The sequence below is a fragment of the Callospermophilus lateralis genome, chromosome 19, assembly GCF_048772815.1.
Source record: "Callospermophilus lateralis isolate mCalLat2 chromosome 19, mCalLat2.hap1, whole genome shotgun sequence".
Lineage (NCBI taxonomy): Eukaryota > Metazoa > Chordata > Mammalia > Rodentia > Sciuridae > Callospermophilus > Callospermophilus lateralis.
The window spans coordinates 31,262,336-31,268,398 of NC_135323.1; positions in this window are offsets into that span (position 1 = coordinate 31,262,336).

Below are 6,063 nucleotides of genomic sequence, written 5' to 3' on the forward strand. Positions count from 1 at the left end.
ACAAAATGTATGCCCTGAAGCCAGGCCCCCAGTGACCCACCTCTTCCACCAACACCCTACCTGTTTATAGTTACCCCCAGTTAATCTTTACTGAGGAAATAGTGTACCGAGTAGATTAAGGCTTTCACAATTCAATCACTTTATTTCTAAACTTTCTTCCATTGCCTCACACATGAGTTTCTGGGGTACACCCTAACCATAATGGTGATTCTCATGCATGTTGTGGAGTGAGAAAGAATAAGTGAGGATTGACAAAATGGAGTCACCTTCCAGTTTTCCAGATCAATGTGGAGAGGATGGGGCGATGCCACCCCTACCCATGAGAGTCAATAAATTAAGTCCTTGCTCTAAGTTTTTGCTTCTAACACTTAAAAAGAATTTTTTCTGTTGCTATGTTTCAGGGGTGATGCTTTCATGATGCACAGGGAGACCCCAATTATGTGGACCTTACAGCCTGTCTAGTAAACAGTTTATCTGGGAAGTGTGAAGATTAAATGATTGTTTTTCCAAAGAGAACATCAGTATGAAATTCTCAGGTGGTCATTAGGTCTCCAAATTGTAGAAATAGAATCTAATTAAGAAGACTCAGTCTTTGGGAAAGATAATCTAAGCAGAGAGCAGCATATCCTCTGACAATCTGGATTAGTGCTCATGAATTTCTGTCCAGTATTCAGGCCCTGAGTCAAATACCTAAACAGGTTAATGACAAATGCAAGCCACAAATTCACATTTCTTTTGGAACACTCCATTCAATTGACTTAAATTTTAATAATTTTTTAAATCATCCAATTCCTGTTTATTTTATATCACTAAATCTGACCTTGTTGAAAAAAAATACTCATCTTGTGGTTAATTATGTGAAATCCATAGATAAGAGCTGTCTTATCTCTTTTGTATTTTCTCCCTTCTAAGACTCACAGATAGGGTGTTATCTTTGAAGGATAATTAAAAAATGCAGAATGCTTTTGTTTCATCCCTCGAATCTCTACATGTACCTTCAGTAGTAAAACTTGGGTAGTGCCATGAAATAACCATAGATTTATATATTAAGAAATTATGTATGTGCAAATTATCAAACTATGAATACTTGCATTGTTCAAGAAATCGTAGTTTCAAATATATCCATGAACACTTTTTTAAAAAAAGCTACTCATGAAATCTTGTTATGAATAGGAATGTTTGAATATGCTTGACATCTTCTCTTTCACAGATTTTTGCTCAAATGTACAAAGGCAAATTAAACATCCTCTTTATGATATGTACAAGTCTGAAAAAAATCTTGAGCATCAAATGCAGGTGAATTAGGGATCTGAGTATTTCCACTGAGGCTCTTGAAGAGTTGACAACTGAGCCCCAGGGAAAACCTGGCTGTGCTCAGGGTGGAGCTTTCACACTGTTTCAAAAAGGATGAGAGCTGGGAACTTTCTCCCAAGGAAGTGTATTTTTACCAATGACATTAAACTAGCATTTTCTTTTGCCAAAGAAAAAGAAGGAACTCAACCATACTCAACTTACAGAAGCATTCCAATGAATTGCAGAGTTGTTGGCCCAGGAATTCTCAGCTTCTCACATAGCACATGTTAATAGGTTCCATATCTATAAAGTGAGAGAGAAAGCCAGGTCACCATGATTGTCATTCTATAAATAAGGGCCTGACCAGTCTCTGACTCAGGAACTGGACCAGGCAATGAGGGAGGTAACATGTAGGTGATACATAACAAAAACTCTAACAGCACATTCTCTCCTTCCCAACTCCATTTAGAGAGGCCCCCCTTATCCTAAAGGCATAATGATAGGCTAAGAGAAGTTGAGACTTCATGCCCCTATTCTTAGGTTCATACTCCATACACATTCCCAGACTTGAGTGCTCCTGCAAGGTCAAGCCTGGCATTCTGCCAGGGCATTTTATTTGCGTGTCTCTTTGATATGTTGCCCCTTTCCTTAATGTAGTATTTTCAGGCTAAAAAGGGTCTGTGTGTGATATTTTGATGTTACTTTGATGAGGAGATTTTGGTTAACACAATCCACTCAATCACAGAGGGTCCGCTGAGAGCCTCTGGTGACATTTTTTTCTTACAACTTGGTCACAAAGCTTTTGAGCTTTTCCTTCTTTCCATGCCATGCTCCTGGTTTAGCATCCAGCCCTTCTTTAAAATTGACTTTATATGGATCCTTGGAAGCAGTAATAATATTCTTCAGTTGAATAGCAAGTGTAGCATTTTGAAACAATGAGACTTCTCTCTACCTCACACAAATTTGAGCTATGTTGAGTGTCACCCAAGTCTGTTGTCAGACAATCTGATTGAATTGAGCCAGAGGGAAGGCTGAGTTCCCTATGTTCTCTGAGTGCTACTGCAAGAAATGAATGACTGAGGAATCATCTCCAGGACATTCTCCCTCTCATTGAGTCTGTTCCTCCAACTGGTGATGCTCAGATGGTAGCGCAGAGCCAGGCATGCTCATGTCCACCAAGGTGGCCAGTCACAACACAGTTTGTTTATTGTCTCCATGCATCAACTCCTTTTGTATGAAAACCCACATAGGCTGGTGCTCCTTTGGCCTGGGTGGCCAGCAACTCAGATGTGTCATATTCACAGCCCCATGCCAGAGTGTTCTATGTCATACAACCCCTGTTCCACCATCTGAAAAGATGAGAGAAATACAGAAAGAATAAATGGTGAATAAGAGAGTCGTGGCCAATTTTAACTATGAAACAGCTAGTTCTGCAAAAGTGGCCCCATAGTGGCAGAGGAGAAAACTGTGGCATGAATAAATGGCCAAGTATGCCTTGAAATTCCTTTCATCTACATGGAGGGGGACCCTCCAAAGTTCAGGAACTGTCCTTTTGACTGAAAAGAAAATATGCAATATAAAATAAGAACCCAAAATGTGTTCCAGACAGTTTCAATAAGAACTTGCTGCTGCTTTTTAGAGGAGAATGTTTACGGCAGCATAGGTTTCATATATTCTGTACAAATCCTGCCATTAAATACTGTGATAGTAAAAGCAAATGTGACTCCATTTTGTTTTGTGCTTCCATTCTACAAAACAACCATGCCAAGTAGAATGTCATGACTGGGTCCAGATGTTCTTTTCCTTTTGCTATCAAAACCTTTAAGGACACGGAACTACCTAATGGGACATTGTTTCTGTAACTAGGGTAACGGGGCTCTGATTCTGTAACTGGGGTGACTGAGGCAACTGTGATTTGTTAGGCTTCCTGCTGCTTGACTGCACTCTCCTGCTTCTGTAACCTGGCTTGCTTGCATTGGCTAGACCCCCAAACTCCCTTTTGTGGTTTTCAGGATTATAAGGAGCACCCTTGCAATTGTTCAGGGTTGATCAGGGGAACAGCTTTATAATCTGGTTAGTGGCCACTAGTGTGTTTCAATAAAGGCTTGATTTGGTTATACAAGAGTGGTTTGGAAGTCAGTTTATGAAACCCTGGGATGAAGCTTTAACTAAAACATCTGGGGGCTCGTCCAGGATACATTTCTTCCTTACCCTCACACCAAATTTGCCTCCAAATATGGGCCTTTGAAACTCAGCCTTATCCTAGGATGCTCTGAAAAGCCTCCTGCCGGCCTGTCAGATATGGTGAGTCGCCTCCTCTGGGGAAAAGGTCAGATTGGACACTGTTGCTTACACCTTTCCCAGGACAGGATGAGATGTTGTTACTGTCTCCCTAGAGGCCTCCCAGTGGGCTCTTACCTGTACCTGGGGGCGGGACAAGTCATGACTCTGCCACATTGGAGGTCTCCCTGTGTGACCTCATCTGTCTGTATCTGGGCAAAGGATGAGATGTTGTCTCTGTCCCACTGGAGGCCTCCCTGCAGGGCCTCATCTATGTCAGGGCACAGGATGAGATCTTGTCTCTCTCCCACTGGAGGCCTCCCTGTGGCCTCATGTGTTCCTGGGGGCAAGATGAGATATGGTCTCTGCCCCATTAGGGGTCTCTCTGTGTGACCTTACCAATTGTTGCTTGTCCTGCATCTGTTCTGTTTTTCATTTCTCCAGCGTCTGCCTTGCTATTTATCATTTGTCCAGTGTCTGTTTGCTGGCCATCTGTCTGGTGTTTATCTGTCTATGTGTCATGCATGGGGCCTTTTCTTGTTCTCATAACTGCTCTTCTTTCATCAGGACTCGTTCCCTCCATCAACATCATGGGACAAGGAAGCTCTATAGAGATCTCTAATGGTATCCCTTTAACTTATTTTCTTAAAAAATTTTCAGAACTTTTGTTGTTGGTTTGTTTTTGTTTGTTCCCTTTGTGTTCTGTGTTAATTTCTACCTCATTTTGTTTCTAATGGGAAAAAAACGGTTAAAATTGTTTTAACTGTGCTCAATACAGCTTGCATTAAAATGTAAAGTGCTGCCACAGGGCTAAAAGAATTGTCAAAAGTAAAACCTAAAGGTTAAAAAAAAAAAAAAAAAGCATTCTGGAGATTGCCTTCATTTAAGAACTGGGCCAGGTGGTCAACTGGGTAAATCATGTCAGTTACTTTAGAGGACAGATTAAAACCAAAGGGTTTTATAAAATTATTATTCCTAAATTGTATAACAAAAAGCATAATTTTGTCTGGGAAATTTGGCTTTTGTCTCTCAGTATTTGCAAGCATGAATAACTCCCAACTATTAAAAAAGTGGTCCAAAGATTTTTCAATGTCAGGATAAAATTTGGTGGCCACTCTCCAAGAAACCAGAAAAAACAGTTTAGAATGGGACCTCAACCTGGGGGACTCTCCCAAGGAGACAATAGAGCTGCATCTTTGGGAAGTTCCTTCAGGAAAAAAAATAATACCCTTTCATTTGTCTGTATTCGCTTAACTCTTTTTAGCTTTGATGAACAGGACCACCTCAGGAAAAGGTCAGAAAAACTTTTAAAATTCTATATTTGTCAATTGATAATTTTGATCCAATATGCCTAGATTAATATGTTTTTCTGATTACACTCTGCTTTATTCTAATGCCAATTTACAAAGGTTAACTCTCAATCTAATAGTTTTTAAAAAATAAGCTACAAGGCTTTTGTTTGTCTGTTTGTTTTGTGTGGGTGCACCAGTGTACTGTCTACATATATTGCCATGTCTACATATATTTGGTACAAAAAAATTGACATCTGAGCTCATAAATTAAAATTTAAACAAATATATCCAAATATCTTTGATTAATATGATTTAAAATGTTCAATTTAAATTGGAAAAATAATTAAAAGTACAAATGACTTTAAACTTACTAATACACAGGTTGTTTCTAGATGTTTAAACAGCTGTTAAAAATGTTAATGTTTAAAAAGTGTCTGATATCCATTGTCTCTAGGATTTTTCTTCAACAGGAAAAAAAGATTACTAACACTATTCAATGCACTTGTATGATACCTTGTTTTTTAAAAAAGAAACATAAGTTACATCTAAACATATATAAAATTAATTATGGATGTGTTTGTTAGAAGCATCTAATTGTTTTACAAAGTTAAAATGCTAACTGTTAAATATAATATCAAGTACTCTTAACTCCTTAAATTCCATAAGAAAAAATACTCAAACAATGTTGGTATTTTCATTTGTTGGTAAATTAAAAAAAAATTAAAATTATTTTGTGTCCAGCTGGGGATGTGGCTCAATTGGTAACATGCTCACCTGGAATGGGCAGGGTGCTGGGTTTGATCCTCAAGACCACATAAAACTAAAATAACAATGTTGTATTCACCAAAATCTACAAAGTAAATATTAAAAAATTCTCTCTCTCTCTGTTTAAAAAATATTTTGTGTTATCATAAAAATAAGGTAACTATAAAGTAAAAGTCCCAACAGGTCTAATTCTACATACAAGGAGTCAAGAGGTTTCAACTACATTTCAATTAAAGTACCATAAATAACAAAACATTTCATCTTACTAAAATAGAGTAATTTATATAAATTCAGAAATGTATAAAGATTATTTCAAGTTACAATCAGAAAGAAGGATCAATGGATTAAAAATTATTAAAAGGTTCTAATATAAAAATATATTTAGTAAAAAATGTTTCCAGATGAAAAGTCTTTATGTGGTAAAGTATAATTA